Raw genomic sequence first — 16,547 nt, forward strand, 5'->3', positions numbered from 1 at the left:
GTACAACAATAGTTTCATATGAGGGCATTGTCTGCTTCTATGACAAGCAACTAGACAATGACCCACTAAATCCCAAAGGAATTATAGTAGTCTCAAGTGGAAAAGATGCATTCAATGTAGGTGACACCACTACTCACTCCATATTCCACCTACCTTACATCTCTTCAAAAATGATACCATTAGATTCAAACACATTTGATAGCTTCAAATAAAGACCTTACCAACTATAGATCATCCTTATCAAGGAAATCTCATTGATTGTCTCCACAACACTATACAATATTGGCAGAAGGCTATGAAAAATAAGACATACACCAACCAAACCATTTGTAAATAGACTTCATATTAGTTTAAATCTTAAAATAAAAAAACATTACTAACAGAATGCCTATTGTATACAAATAGAAAGGTACAATGACAAATAGTACTGACATATGCAACAACCAAAATGGATGGCATGCATAACATAGCATGGCATCCTAGAAATGAATTTCATGGTTGAAGCCACCACACCAATGAAGGGGGAAGAAAAAAATGTATGGATGAAGTGCCCAGCCTAGGCCTTAGCACATGGAAAGGGTTGCATGAGGAAATTAAATGGAATTGGGGTCAGTCTTAGGTACTCGTGTCATTCGATGGGTTAGAGCCTATGTAGGGTAAGGGATAGGTAGAAGGTTAGTGGGAGATGGGTTTGGTAACATGTGCATAGGAATTTTATTATTCTTTCCATAAACCTCATGCACCCATATACCCTCCACGCCATCTTCCTTATCCTAGGTGCCTTCTCCAACTTGAGTGCTTTGTTCAAGATAGGATATCCCCATCCAAACATCACGCCACCCCCATTCATGCCTCCAAAGTGCCCAATATTCTATGTAAGGAATGAAAGGAAAGAAAGAAAGAAAGAAAGGGAGTTTTATAGTCCATGACACTATGCCATAGTTTTTGGGTTTACATATGGTGACAGTGATATGGGACTACCTCTTACTCTTTTTTGAGAGGTGCCTGGTGCTACAAACGAGGTGTACATACCCTACCCCCCAGTGAGATTTAAACTTGTGACCTCTCTTTCAAGAGTACAAGTTCTCCACCACTAGGCCAACTCAGGCTATCCACTAGGCCAACTCAAGGAGGAGTGGGCGGCTTAGAGTTTAGATAGCTTGGATTATGTGTCATGGGAAGTGGGGTTAGATAGGAAATTAGTGCGGTAAAGGGGTTATGTTAGTATAATGTCATTAGTAGCATTTAATTATTAAGTGGTAGTTGGTATTAGTTATATTTAGTTGCTAATATAGGTAATTTATTTTATATTGTAAATAATATACACACTATATGTTACTTTATAATTAATATTTTCAATATCATATGGATAGCAAAACTAATATATGATGTGTTGTATAGCATATATATATATATATATATATATATATCGATGTGCTTAGATGTTATTGAGGAAATATATACATATATCATAATATATAACATATAATTTGTAATAAGTATACATACTAAACAATTGATCTTAACGTCATATGATTCCTTATATATGTGTGTTTTCTTGGTGTGTCTTCTTGATGAGGGGAGGTAGTTGTAGTCACTTTTTTGAGAGATCTAAATGATATCACTCTCCTTTGTCTATCATTGTTTGTGTGTGTGTGTGTGTGTATGTGTGTGTGTGTGTGTGTGTGTGTGTGTGTGTGTGTTGTATCTTGTCGATTGGTGAAGCAGGTGTGTGTAGGTACTAGGTATCGACTCTACCTAGCTACACTATTTTAAGCCCACCTCAAAATTCTTGAACTAGTTGTTGTTAAAAGATGGAACCATGATCCATATAGACATCCTTATATCCTTAGAAATCTAATAGGAAGTTAGTCACCTAATCTGGGGATTATGATTTTATCATTTCTTTTTATGGTTTGATCAATGGATTCTAGTGTTTAAAATTATATTTTCATAATCTGGATATTTGTGTTTTCATATAAATTGTCTATGATATTTTTTTGGTATATTTATATAAGCATATATGGGTGCACACATATATATCTATATAATTACGCATTGTTACATAGCTAATGTATTTAAGTATTTATATATGTTATAAATTATTGTGAGTGATTTATTAATACACTTAGATATAAAGAGAGATATATTAGAAGATAAAAAAATAAAGAAATTAAAATGGATAAAATAAAAAGCATAAGTATAATTTAGAAGAGGAGTTATAACATGCATTCAAAATTAAAAGGTATTATGTGTTACCCATGTGTAAGAATATGAGATCAAAACACAAATACAATGATGAGCATAAAAAAATGGGTTATAAAGCACTAGAGAGGATATTTACATAATTTTTGACCATTTATTCTTTATATACCCCTAAAATAGCCTTATTTTACTCCTAATATGCCTGAACAACTCATAAAATGGTAGTCAATTGCATAAACTAAGCCAATTTTGGATTTTGAAATTATTTTTATTTAAAAGGGTGGTATATTTTCCCCTAAAGGGGTATGAAAGTTATTCAAGAACATATATATGTGATATAAAATATAAATGTGAAGGGGGGCATAAGGGGGCGGGGCATTTTTATAGAGAAAGATTAATGATATGTGAGGGAGAATTGATTAGTATAATTCTTTAAGGAATTGCAAGTTCATTTTCTTTTGGAGAGTGTTATATGTGAGAGTTTAAAGGGATGAGAGAGACTTATTTTTGTGGAACTGATTCTTTTTCAACCTTGGAGGTTTGTGAAATTGGAGTGGGTTTAGATGATGCATTTCAAGTGGATTTATTTTACTCTATTTGTCTCCTTTCTCTTGCTTCCATTGAATCTTCGTAGGACTTGAGGTATGGAATGAACTTATTGATTGCATTATTTATTGAATAATTATTTTCTATTTATATTTTCTCATGATGTACTATACATTTATATTTTATTCCTATAGTTATTTAAAGGTTTTGAGTTTCTTTTTGTGAAAATAGATATGTATTTCCCTAAGGTATTCAAATACTAGTTTTTGGAGATATATTATCTATTGTTTGAGGGTTGTTGATAACTAGAGAAAAGGAATATTGTATTATGATATCTTCCACCTTTTTTTATCATTGGTTTATTTTACATACTACATATTTTTTTATTATAATTTTTGGGATTAAATATGCTTGATATAGAGGATTTCAACCAGTTAACCTCTTACTTGGATTTTCATGCTCCCAATTATTGTTTAAGACCATAGAGGCATGGAAAATTGTTATGTAATATATAAAATTGATGATTGTAGAGACATATGTTTATAATCTTTGTGCCTTATGATTTTCTTATGTATTGTGATGCTTATATGATTGACATGGTACAAGGTAGGAGAATCCCCAAAAAGAGATGTCCAAGACCCTAGCAAATAATCACACAACATAATACAAACAATAACATAAATATTTAGATTAAAAAACAACATCAATTCTCTTGATAGAATCATAAGATTTTCATCCAACATGTCCAGTTATAAGGCCTTCTAAGTTACAACTAAGTACATAACAACTACAATAGTAATTTTGCAATACCTCACAAGATCTAACCACAGGTAGCTAGATCCACAATCTAGATGAAAAATCCAAGAAGAATCTAAACTCATTCTCACAAGCCACCAAACAATCTTCTTGTTTCTAAAGCACACACTTAGCTACTACCTCTGCTTGATTTTTCTCCTCTCAACTAGTCCATGTTGAACTGAATAATGAATCAAGACATGAAAAGATCCCCTACTTATACTAAACCAAACCACATGTCAGCCTAGAAAGGCACATTAATTAAGTAAACCCATATTAAATACACCCTCAAGAAACAAGTTGTATTGGCAACAAACATTAAATACATCAAATAATTAAATACTTAGGACAAGCCCCAAGTTCACTATGCATAATTATCTCATAAGACCACATAAGATTGTGTGCCCTTAGGCATAGATCCACATGTCATCCAACAACCTAAATCCAAGAGTGCACATCTCAACTCCCTCAGATCAAAGCTTGCAAAAATAATCTCTAAGTCTTTCAATAAATTGGGAACACACAGGACCAGCAATCATCAAAATGGCTCTAACTCCAAGACAATAGCTGCATTTTTTACGTGCACTTAGGAAAAGGTTTCTTAATATTTCTTGAACACATCCCCAACTAAATGAACCATAACTCCAAAAATTTGAGCTTAATGCGCTTGCATATAGGATTTTTGACTTCCCAAGGATGCTCCTACATCAATGATGAGTTAGGGTCTTGTTTGAACTAGGGGTATGAGACCCTAGGAATGTTGTTCCCTAAGAACTTCTATGATTTTGGTTTTAGATTTGTGAGTATGGTATATTCCCTAGGTGAATGGGTCACCATAGGCGTTGGGCCCTGGAAGCAGTCACCAAAGGATTCTATGTGATAAAGACTAGGGCTCTATGTAGGCTAGCTCTACATGTGAGTTTTTGTAATCAAGTGGAAACATTAATAAAATTAATGGGTTGTGAGAGTTTTGGAATTTAAATTAATTGAGATAATAAGGGTTTATTATTGGAGTACATAGAGATAAGATGTTCTATATAGTAGGATATTCTTTGACTCAAGGTAATGATCCCAACACTAGATGATCATACATATCATATTGGAGTACTCGGGGAGAAGACATTCGGTGTGACAAGATGGTCATTGGCTCAAGGGAAGGATCTTAACAATATAGGAATGTACGATGGCACTCACCTAGATGTGATTGAACCCTTCACTCTTCTCTTGTCTCTAGTTGTCAATTTTCCTTGTGATTTCATTTTGAGGCATTATTCTTTGTGTGGATTTATGTTACCTTTGTACTTTGATTTTGGGGTGTAAGCCTTAGATTACCTTAGAACCTATGTGGACCATGGTTTTATCTCCTAGCTCGGAGGAGCAAACCATTTATGGCTACACGGTTGGGTGGTAAATATTTTTGAGGTATTGTTCAAGTTTTCATGGATGGCTTATATGGATCCTTGTTGAGAAGTTGTTAAAGATTAATTCTTGAAGTCTATATGTTACATATCTTTGGAAGAAATATATATAATATTGTAATGTAAACTCTTGAATAAATGAAAAGATCATATGTATGTGCATTATGAATTAAAAAGCTATGTAAACGGGTAAAGGATGTCTCTAGGAGAAATCAAGGGAAATGTGAGCATATTGTATTATTTCAAAAGATGAATGAAGTTATTATGATGCCATGACATTGTATATTTCCTTGTGTCTACATGAGCGTATAATAAACCTTATACTCTTCATAATGTTATCAAATGAATAATCTAAGTAATTAGCAAATAAAAGATGATTAAGTTTACATGTATGGTTGATGGTTTAAATATATTTCATGTATCTTTATTGCAAAATTAGTAGATACATTTGATTATATGTATTAGGACATTTGTTCCTAATTTGGAAATGGATATCAGGATGGACATTGTATCAAATCATAAGTAGACATAACATTGTTGGTACCCATATAGACCTGGTAATTAAAATTTTCAATTTGTGGTCTTGAACTCCTTTGAACCATGGTTCAAAGTGGTTCAGAATGGTTCGAACTGGTTCTGTTGGAGCTCAAAATTGCTTTCTCATTTTGAGCGTCCATTAAAAATTTTAAATCAAATCAAGCCCTATGAATGCCCATAATTGCATGTGCACCCGACTGTACCTATGAGGCACCTGAGGTGTTTAATGTTTCTAACGCCCTCCATTCAGCCTGTTTATGCGTTCCATGAAGATCAATTGTCATTCTGAGTTATTTGGCAAAGTCTTGTTTTGAGCTAGTTCCAAATTTGCAATTCTGCCCCAGTGTCAAATAGGGATAGGAGCCCATGTTTGCAAGTGAATATCTCACACCCAAAAAAAATTTGTGACTTTCCACTTTGGGAGTGTCTAGTGTCCATACCTGAGAACCTATGTTTCAAATTTTGAGTCATTTTGAGCCCGTTTGACTAGGTTTCGAATGCCTCAAAGTTGGTTAGTTATTTTCTTGCATTTGCACTTTCAACATATTTATGGGGAGCCCTGTTTGACAGACTATAAATTTTGACCAATTGACCCAAATGATAAAATTCCTTTTGCATCATATTCTAGCAGTTAGATGCTTCATGCTTTCCAGGTTTGAGCTTATGATGAATCTGTTTGATCAGTTTTCAAACGCGATTCCATTTGCAATTTCGAAAGTTTCACTGGTAGTCAGAAGTGCAGGTTGATCGGGAGCCCTATTCAACATGTCATATCTTTGTGCCTATGATTGGTAAGACCAAATGGTTTGTTCCCCTGTATTCTACTCTAAAAATACTATAAGTGTGTCAGTTTTTAAGCCTTGACGAATCTGTCTTCACTTTTTTCTAGGATCATTCCATTTGAAAGAAATGTTGTTTTACTGATGATCACTATCCTGCAAATCCAAGTAGCCAACTTTGCACACTTCCAAAACTTGCCTCATGATTTGTCATGAGCCCAAACTATAGAATCATACTTTCCTCATGGCAAAGTACTAGTGTCCCAGTTTTCAGAACTTCAAATGCCCATTTGCCTATTTTTCCAAGCCATTTCCAAATGCAATTTCCAGCTTTCTAACATGTTTAATTGCAGGTAATATCAAGTGAGCAACTTCAGAGGTTGATATCTTTTGACCCTAATGTCGTCATGTGGTGAGATCAGGCAGACTTGTTGAATGTGTCAGAGAGAACAATGATCTTGAGTTTAGGAGCTCTATCAGGTGTTTGGATCAGTTTTTTTAGGCCAGTCAATGGACCTCCTGACATGAACATTAATAGTTCAAAAATCAGTGGTAAAGCGAGTTTTATTTGATTGATCAACAATCGAACTTGATTCCAATCAGTTCATGATGTTCAGCTGGTCAATTTGGGGTATCAACTGTTCGAAAACAAAAAAAAATTAAACCGGACCCACCTGGGGTCCGGCTAATTTCAGTCAAATTAGTAAGGCTTGATTGAATAGATATCAATGTCACCATTGGTGGGTGGGAGTTATAAAATAAATATAGATGGCCATGCTAGTTGAATGTTATCTCGAGGTGCAAGACAAAGACACAAGATAACTAAAATATGGTAGCTCATGCCCTCAATCTTAGGTCTAATTTGTTCGAGTGTCATGGAAGAACATCCACTAATATATGAATGACTATGACATGAGATAAAAAAATTCGAAGAAGCCAGACTTTTCTCTCTCATTGAAGAAGAATTATTGCAATCCACATGAGGAGCATAGGAGGTATTCCATAGCTAGATGGAGCACTTGCATCCCACAATCTCAAAAGGGATGATGATGTATATTTTTGTGGGTTAATAACCTTCTCAAGCCATGCCAATCTGTAGTGTATGCATGAAATAATTTGCAAAATTCATGCATAAATCAAAGCCAATGATAAAACATAGAGGAAAGCCCATACAAAGACACAAAGAAGCACAAAAGAAAGGAAGCCACTAGTTTGTAGCAGCAGCTCACGCTGTGTTGAAGAAAAGAGTCACACCCATCAAAAAGTGTAGAGTTTGCATCAACAAAAGAAAGCTGCAGTCGAAGAAAGCTACGAAGGATGTGTAAAGAAAAGGAGAAGGCAGCTTTGAAGCTCTTGCCAAGTTTGGAGTAGCAGTCATAGAGTAAGTCATCGCATCAAAGACAAGAACCAAAACCTCATGCCATTACTGGAAGCATCTAAAGCATATAGGGAGCCACCTCAAATTAGACAGATGACCAGGAGAAGAGGCCCATGCTAAGCAGACAAGGGAAGAATTTTGCATAATTAAAAGGGTACCAGTTCTAAATAAAGCTGAAGCTACAGCAAACAAAGACATATCACAGTCAACATCAAATTGGGTCAATGAAAAACTCAAAACAAACCAAGCTATAGTTGTAGATAAAGTCGCCCATGTTGTTGAAGGAGAGCTCCCATTTTTTCAGAATAAACCCATGCATTTAGCAGGCAACTAAGAAAACAGTCACGCATTGTGAAGAAGGTAGTGGGCAAAAAATCAGATGGAAACTCATGCAAAACTGGAGGTGTCCATAATTTTACAAACAAAGTGAAAGGAAGATGATATGGCTGGGTTTAATGTGGATTGTTCAGAAAATGTGAACAGGGCCAAAGAATGCATTCTTTGTCAAACATTAATGCCAGTAGTAGCAAGGGCGACATTAAAAAAACAAGCCACATGGAAGAAAACAAGCTAAGGTTTTATCCCATATTCTTTGTGCGAAGTTGTTTTTAGTTATTTAAATATAAACTTACACAAATCTATGGTGTCTAATAAAGAAAAGCCTTTTCAAAGGCATGCAATGCGCTTGCAAGGTGGGCCCCTCCCTGTTGACTTAGTCATGTGGATGTCAGAAGGCAGGTCATCAAAGATCAATTTTGAAACAAAGCATGAAGGAGCTAATGTGGCAGCAATTCGTCAGATGACGACACATGGATTGATCTGAGGGTGGGCGTACACTCGCATTTCCTAAATGCTCATTTGATAGAGAATGTGAGAATGCGGGTAACTGCCATGTGGCAGAGCGGGTCCTATACACAAGGAGATGTTGCCAAATAGGAAAAGCAACATGGGAGCACAAGATGCTGCCACATGATAGATCCTACGATGAGTGCAATTCTGCAAGATGGAGATGCATGTCAGTTACAAAATGTGGGATTGCAGAAAAGTGACATGTGTCACCAAGTCCCAGCCTCCGATGATGTGGTGACCAGAGCAGAGGTGGACGAATCTTGGATTGCCACATGGCAAAAGGGCTTGGTCAATAGAGTTTTGACCTCAGATTGGAAAGAGAGGGAAAATATATAATGTTTGAAAAGATACTTTTTTAAATATATATTTCCTAAAAAATGCACGTGATTGAGTTTTAAATCAAAAGGATGGATATTATAAAGTTTTAAATTTAAAGCATTTTAATTTTTTTTGGTTTTTAAAATCCAAGTGTGTAGACCTGATATTTCTAGCAGAGGAGTCATTTTTGAATCGACTTTCAAGGGGCTCCTGGTATGCAAAGTATTCCTTATCATATACTGCCAAAACTGGGAAAAGATGAGCTATCCATTTCTGAAGTCAGATTTTGCACAGGTAGAAATGTGTTCGAGCTATACCAATTTTTCTCTCAAGTTCCTTTTCTACAACCATATTCAGGTATGAAATTTCATAATTGAATTCTAGCGAAGTGATGACTTGAATGGGCTAAAGAGACAGTGAAAATACAATTGGGGTCACATTCACTCAGTAAAAATGAAGTTTTCACTAGTGTTTTCATGCGGCAATCAGATTTTTGGTGATTCAAAGAATTTCATCATTGAACTAGGATATTTTCAAGTTAGTTACAATGTAATGATGAAACAAAAAAATTAGATCAAATGATAAATAAATGAAAGAGGTTTTCAGTTGCAGGAGATGGATTTCTAAGTCGACAGATGGCAGTTGCATGTGAGATCCAGGAATTCATCTATCCTATATTATTCTTTCTTTCTTCCATTTGAGAGGTTCCAATTTTTGTTACTGAGAAACCAGTAGGTTCCAGTTTTGGTGACTGAGAGACCATTCATGGTTCCAATCTTGAGTTCTCTCAGATCTGTGATACCATTCTTTAGCAAATTTCTCATGTAATGAACAACAAGAAATAAGAATACAGATAGTCTAATCTGTTAGGTAACTTTGCATTTACATTTCATGCATCTTATTGTAATTTGTTTCAAGGAAATGAATGATAAGGCAGCAGCAAGTCAATCTTCATTCTGATATCTTGTCTCCCATTCAGGTTGTTTGTGATCTTTTGTGTTTTGTAACAAAGAATATGAAACTCAGTTGCAACCTATTGGTTGTATCTGTTGATTTATTTTTCTTATGACTCAAAGAGTTACGTAAATGCTTGATTCATCATCATAGGATTGCAAATTTCATGAAGGGATAAGTCGAGTATGAGGTTTAGAAAGATGCAGATGTCTAATTCACAAAGTGGATGGATAGATCAGGAAGTGCTGATGTATGGCTTATGTTAGTGAATTTCAGGGATGTGTGTTAGGGTTTTGTGTGAATTTCCCAATAGATAAGGCACTGATCATTTTGAAGGATCATAAGGTTGTTTTGTTCATGTCATATTTTGTTGAGATCAACATCAATAATCAAATGCTTTTCCCCTTTCATGTTGAAGAGCTATAATAGAATGCCCTCACTCATCTTATGAGATTCCTAGATCTGCATTTAGTTACTGTAGATTGATGTTATTTCATGAGTTATCAAGAGAAATAAGGGTTTTATCTGCTTCATATTAGATTCAGTGTATGCTTTGATAACTGGTACCATATAAAGGATCTATAGGTCTACCCACCTAGGTTTTGTAGAGCCTGAAGTAGAAGAAGGGTCAAGCCTTATAGTTGGCCTAGTGTTTGAATGGGCATGTTGAAAATGGGAGTTAGCTGCCCTAAATGTGTTTTTTTCTCATCAGGGTAATTGGAAATGGGTAACATTTTCAAACACCAACAAGATGGCAACTCTACTGGGGACTATATTGAATCAGATTTAAGACAAACCTTGAGAATTTAAAAGAAGAGATTCAATATAGTAGAATAAGTGCATAAAGAATTTGCAGCAGTAGGTTATCTGATGTGTTTTCCAGGTCTTACTCAAATATAATGCACCCCAGTTAAGCTTTATTCATAATCAACAGCATGTTGAAATTAGATGAAAATTGTGTGCTATGACTGTCATAGGTCTATCTTCAATCAGTTCAATTTGCAAATACTGTTGAGAAAGTTTCAAAGTCAAGAATTTAATTTATAAAATAAAAATTCTTTTAAAGATGTCAGTGATCTGCAAATTTCTCCTACATTGAAAGTCTAGTTCAGATTTGTCAAGTGACTAATTATGTTTTATTTTTCACAAAGTGTGAGTGGCAACTCTTAAATCTCTGTATCAGTATGTTCCTAGTTTATTTCATTGGAAAATTTTGAAGGACTTTCAATTGTATGGGCAGATCTGAGACTGTTGATAGATCTTGGAAAGAAAGTTTTAAATTCTTGATAAGTTTTAAAGTGTTGTTTGCAATCTACTGTTATAAAGAATTGAAATGTAAAAGTAGATCACAACAGTGGTTATTTTATTCCTCTTGTAAAGAGGTGGTGGCTCTACAAAGTTTGATCAGTGGTGTGAAGGACTTCCAATCTTGCACCTGTGCCAAATCAGCAGATCAAAGTTCAGCATCAGCACTAGAGGTATTTTGATTTTCATGTTTCTTTTCATGGAAGTCAGGTGTTTAAAAAAGTTGCCCCTGTTTAGTGATTTTCAGCACTAGAAAGAAGAGGTAGAAATATCGTTCTATAATGGAGTCAGATCTCAGATCTGAGATTAGTTTGTCAAATTTTGAGAGTTTAGAAAATGTGAATAATAACATTACTATGTTGAATAGACTGGTCTACAAAAGGATTGTCAGTCTTATAAGAATTGAAGTAGGTAGTACTCAAGGTTTAAGTGCTGAAGAATGTTATTTAAGGCTTAAGTCAGTAATCAGTAAGATGCATTTTCATTGTAGACTTGAGGAATCTTCCATGCCTAGTGTTTTCCTTTATGTTCTAGTACCCGATTCAGTCAATTGGCCAGCACCTATAAGGTTACAAATAATTTTGCAAATCGAAAGATTCATTGAGGAGATGGAAAATGATGATTATGGATTTCATGACATATCTTCTAATGATAATGAGTGTGCTGAAAGCCAAGGTAGCAATGAATACAATGAGTCCATAGAGCAAGATAATCTATCTTCTGAATTTGAAGAGGTGGATTCAGAAGTTAATGAATCAGGTAATAGTGATCAGCATGAAAAAGATGGATATAAAAGAGAAGATAAATTTTGTTATTGTACATATGAAGTTGAAGAATGTTGTAACAGTAGTAAGGGTAGTGATTGCCATGATAAGAAAGAATTTTGTAATAATTTTGATTTTCCAGATTGTTACACTAATGATTTTCCTGTTGTAAGTTCTTCATGTTATCCAGATGACAATCATAGCCAGGAGAAGATTTGTGAGGCAGTCTTCTTGAGTTCTAATGAAATCTCTATTTTGTTGGCTTGTGAGTTTGAAAAGCACGTAAGTATCTCTAAGGATCTTTATATGTTCTCTCATAATACGTTCTCATTCAGTCAGATCAATTCCCCAAAGTTTGATGTGGAAAAAGAGGTGGAATCTGAACAATCTTTGTTAGACTTTGGAGGTGTATATAACAGAACATCAAACATTTTTGCACATGATGATTTGCTGGATGCAGAGAATGTTAATGAAGGGAAGGTTAATGCTATTTTGGATTCTTTTTATGCTGATCTTGCTGAACATTGTTTTGATGTTTCATATGATGATGAGGAAAAAAGTGAATATTGTCAATTAGATTATAGATTTTCTTCATGTGCTGATAAGTCTTGTAAAGATGAGTTCAAGGTGTATTCTAACATTCAGTTTGATGAAGAAAATGATAGTGATCAATATAGTTTAGATCAACACTTTCAGAATGAATTTTCATGTATGGTGACTAATCAATGTTTTGAGTGTGAAGAGGTTTCAGTGAAGGATGAATCTGATTTAGTGAATAATACAACTGCAAGTAGGCAACAATCAGATTCCAAACACTCTTTGCAGTCGAAGACACAACGTGAGTTGCAAGTTTTGGTCTTTGCAACTTGGTGAATGATGTAGATTTTGAAGTTTTTGTGTTTCCGATCAGCATGCATGAATCATCATTGGATTTTGATTCTCAGTTCAGTTTGTGTAGTCATGAGCATGCTGATGCTTTTTCTCATGGTGAGCATGAAGATGAAATAGTCTTTGAATTTTATATGCACTATGAGAATGAAGAAAGATATTTTGTTTTGCCAAGTAATTTGTTTCAGTATGCTGATCTGATTGGTGAAACAAATGATAATGAGAATTTTAGTTTACCTCTGGATAATGTAAATGAAAATAAGGTTTATGATAGAGGTAAGGAGCTCTGAAACTTTTTGGTGGCCCAGGGCCATCACTTGTACATAGTAGAGTAGTTTCCCTATTTTCAATAAAGTTGTTCGAGAGAAGTTTTTGAAGTTCAGGTGTGTGGTCTGATTCTCCCAGAGATCTAAAATCTTGCCATGCCTGTAAGGGGCATGCATCCCTAGACAGAGCCACTATTGGAGCTTAAAATTTCTTTCTCATTTTGAGCGTCCATTAAAAATTTTGAATCAAATCAAGCCCTATGAATGCCCATAATTGCATGTGTACCTGGCTATACCTATGAGGCCCCTGAGGTGTTTAATGTTTCTAACACCCTCCATTCAACCTGTTTATGCATTCCATGAAGATCAATTGTCATTCTGAGTTATTTGGCAAAGTCTTGTTTTGAGCTAGTTCCAAATTTGCAATTCTGCCCTAGTGTCAAATAGCGATAGGATCCCATGTTTGCAAGTGAATATCTTGCACCCAGAAATTTTTTGTGACTTTTTTCTTTGGAAGTGTCTAGTGTCCATACCTGAGAACCTATGTTTCAAATTTTGAGTCATTTTGAGTCCGTTTGACTAGGTTTCAAATCGCTCAAAGTTGGTCAGTTATTTTCTTGCATTTGCACTTTCAACATATTTTTGGGGAGCCCTGTTTGAAAGACTATAAATTTTGACTAGTTCACCCAAATGATAAAATTCCTTTTGCATCATATTTTAGCGGTCAGACACTTCATGCTTTCCAGGTTTGAGCTTATGATGAATCCGTTTGATCAGTTTTCAAACGTGATTCCATTTGCAATTTCTAAAGTTTCACTGGTACTCAGAAGTGCAGGTTGATCGAGAGCCTTGTTCAATGTGTCATATCTTTGTGGTTGTGACTGGTAGGACCAAATGGTTTGTTCCCCTATATTCTACTCTGAAAATACTATATGTGTGTCAGTTTGTAAGCCTTGACGAATCTGTCTTCACTTATTTCTAGGGTCATTCCATTCGCAAAAAATGTTGTTTTACTGATGATCACTATCCTGCAAATCCAAGTAGCCAACTTTGCACGCTCGCCAAACTTTCCCCGTGATTCGTCATGAGCCCAAACTATAGAATCATACTTTCCTCATGGAAAAGTACTAGTCTCCTAGTTTTCAGAACTTCAAATGCCCATTTGCCTAGCTTTCCAAGCCATTTCCAAATGCAATTTCTAGCTTTCTGACATGTTTAATTGTAGGTAATTTCAAGTGAGCAACTTCAAAGGTCGATAACTTTTGACCCTAATGTCGTCATGTGGCAAGATCAGGCAGACTTGTTGAATGTGTCAGAGAGAACAATGATCTTGAGTTTTAGAGCTCTATCAGGTGTTTGGATCAGTTTTTTTAGGCCAGTCAATGGACCTCCTGACATGAACACTAACAGTTCACAAATCAGTGGTAAAGCGAGTTTTATTTGATTAATCAGCAATCAAACTTGATTCCAATCAGTTTGTGATGTTCAGTTGGTCAGTTTGGGGTATCAGTTGTTCGAAAACAAAAAAAAATTAAACCGAACCCACCTGGGGTCTGGCTAATTTCAATCAAATTAGTAAGGCTTGATTGAATAGATGTCAATGTCACTATTGGTCGGTGGGAGTTATAAAAGAAATATAGATGGCCATGCTAGTTGGATGTTATCTCGAGGTGCAAGACAAAGACACGAGATAACTAAAATATGGTAGCTCATGCGCTCAATCTTAGGTCTAATTTGTTGGGGTGTCATGGAAGAGCATCCACTAATATATGAATGACTATGACATGAGATAAAATAATTCAAAGAAACCAAATTTTTTGCTCTCATTGAAGAAGAATTCTTGCAATCCATGTGAGGAGCATAGGAGGTATTCCATAGCTAGATGGAGCACTTGCATCCCACATTCTCAAAAGGGATGATGATGCATATTTCTGTGGGTTAATAACCTTCTCAAGCCATGCCAGTCTGTAGTGTATGCATGAAATAATTTGCAAAATTCATGCATAAATCAAAGCCAATGATAAAACATAGAGGAAAGCCCATACAAAGACACAAAGAAGCACAAAAGAAAGGAAGCCGCCAGTTTGTAGCAGCAGCTCACCCTGTGTTGAAGAAAAGAGTCATGCCCATCAAAAAGTGTAGAGTTTGCATCAACAAAAGAAAGCCGCAGTCGAAGAAAGCTACGAAGGATGTCTAAAGAAAAGGAGGAGATAGCTTTGAAGCTCTTGCCAAGTTTGGAGCAGCAGTCACAGAGTAAGTCATGGCATCAAAGACAAGAACCAAAACTTCATGCCATTATTGGAAGCATCTAAAGCATATAGGGAGCCGTCTCAAATCAGACACATGACTAGGAGAAGAAGCCCACACTAAGCAGGCAAGGGCAAAATTTTGCATAGTTAAAAGGGTGCCAGTTCTAAATAAAGCTGAAGCTGCAGCAAACGAAGACAAATCATCGTCAACATCAAATTGTGTCAATGAAAAACTCAAAAAAAACCAAGCTGCAGTTGTAGATAAAGCCGCCCATGTTGTTGAAGGAGAGCTCCCATGTTTTCAGAATAAACCCATGCATTTAGCAAGCAACTAAGAAAATAGTCACGCATTGTGAAAAAGTAGCGTGCAAAAAATTAGATGGAAACTCACGCAAAACTGGAGGCATTCATAATCTTGCAAACAAAGCGAAAGGCAGATGATATGGTTGGGTTTAATGTGGATTGTTTAGAAAACGTGAACAGGGCCAAAGAATGCAGTCTTTGTTGAACATCGATGCCAGTAGTAGCAGGGGCAGCATTGAAAAAACAAGCCGCATGGAAGAAAACATGCTAAGGTTTTATCCCATATTCTTTGTGGGAATTTTTTTTTAGTTGTTTAAATATAAACTTACACAAAGCTATGGTGTTTAATAAAGACAAGCCTTTTCAAAGGCATGAAATGTGCTTACGAGGTGGACCCCTCCTCGTTGACTTAGTCATGTGGGCATCAGAAGGCAGCTCATCAAAGATCAATTTTGAAACAAAGCATGAAGGAGCTGATGTGGCAGCAATTCGTCAGATGATGAAACGTGGTTTGATCCGAGGGTGGGCACACACCCGCATTTCCTAAATGCTTGCTTGATAAAGAATGTGGGAATGCAGGTAACTACCATGTGGCAGAGTGGGTCTCGCACGCGAGGAGATGTCACCAAATAGGCAGAGCAACAAGAGAGCACAGGATGCTGCCACACGGCAAATCTTGTGGTGAGCGCAATTCTGCAAGATGGAGATGCACGCCAATTACGAAATGCGAGATTGCGAAAAAGTGACATGTGTCACTAGGTCTCGGCCTATAATGATGTGGTGACTAGAGCAGAGGTGGACGAATCCTAGATTTCCATGTGGCAAAAGGGCTTGGTCAACAGAGTTTTGACCTCAGATTGGAAAGAGAGGGAAAATATATAATGTTTGAAAAGATATTTTTTTAAATATATTTCCTAAAAAATGCACGTGATTGAGTTTTAAATCAAAAGGATGGATATTATAAATTTTTAACTTTAAAGAATTTTAATTTTT

General features: G+C 35.7%; 1 pseudogene; it reads left to right on the forward strand.

Annotated features, from left to right (window-relative positions):
- The window catches only part of LOC149539467 (reticulon-like protein B8), an 80,764-nt pseudogene extending 64,464 nt beyond the window's left edge, over window positions 1-16,300 (forward strand).
- Window positions 16,301-16,547: the final 247 nt, after the last annotated feature.

This window comes from Cupressus sempervirens, chromosome 9 (genome assembly GCF_028749045.1).
Source record: "Cupressus sempervirens isolate cs-2001-9-10 chromosome 9, ASM2874904v1, whole genome shotgun sequence".
NCBI classification, from domain to species: Eukaryota; Viridiplantae; Streptophyta; class Pinopsida; order Cupressales; family Cupressaceae; genus Cupressus; species Cupressus sempervirens.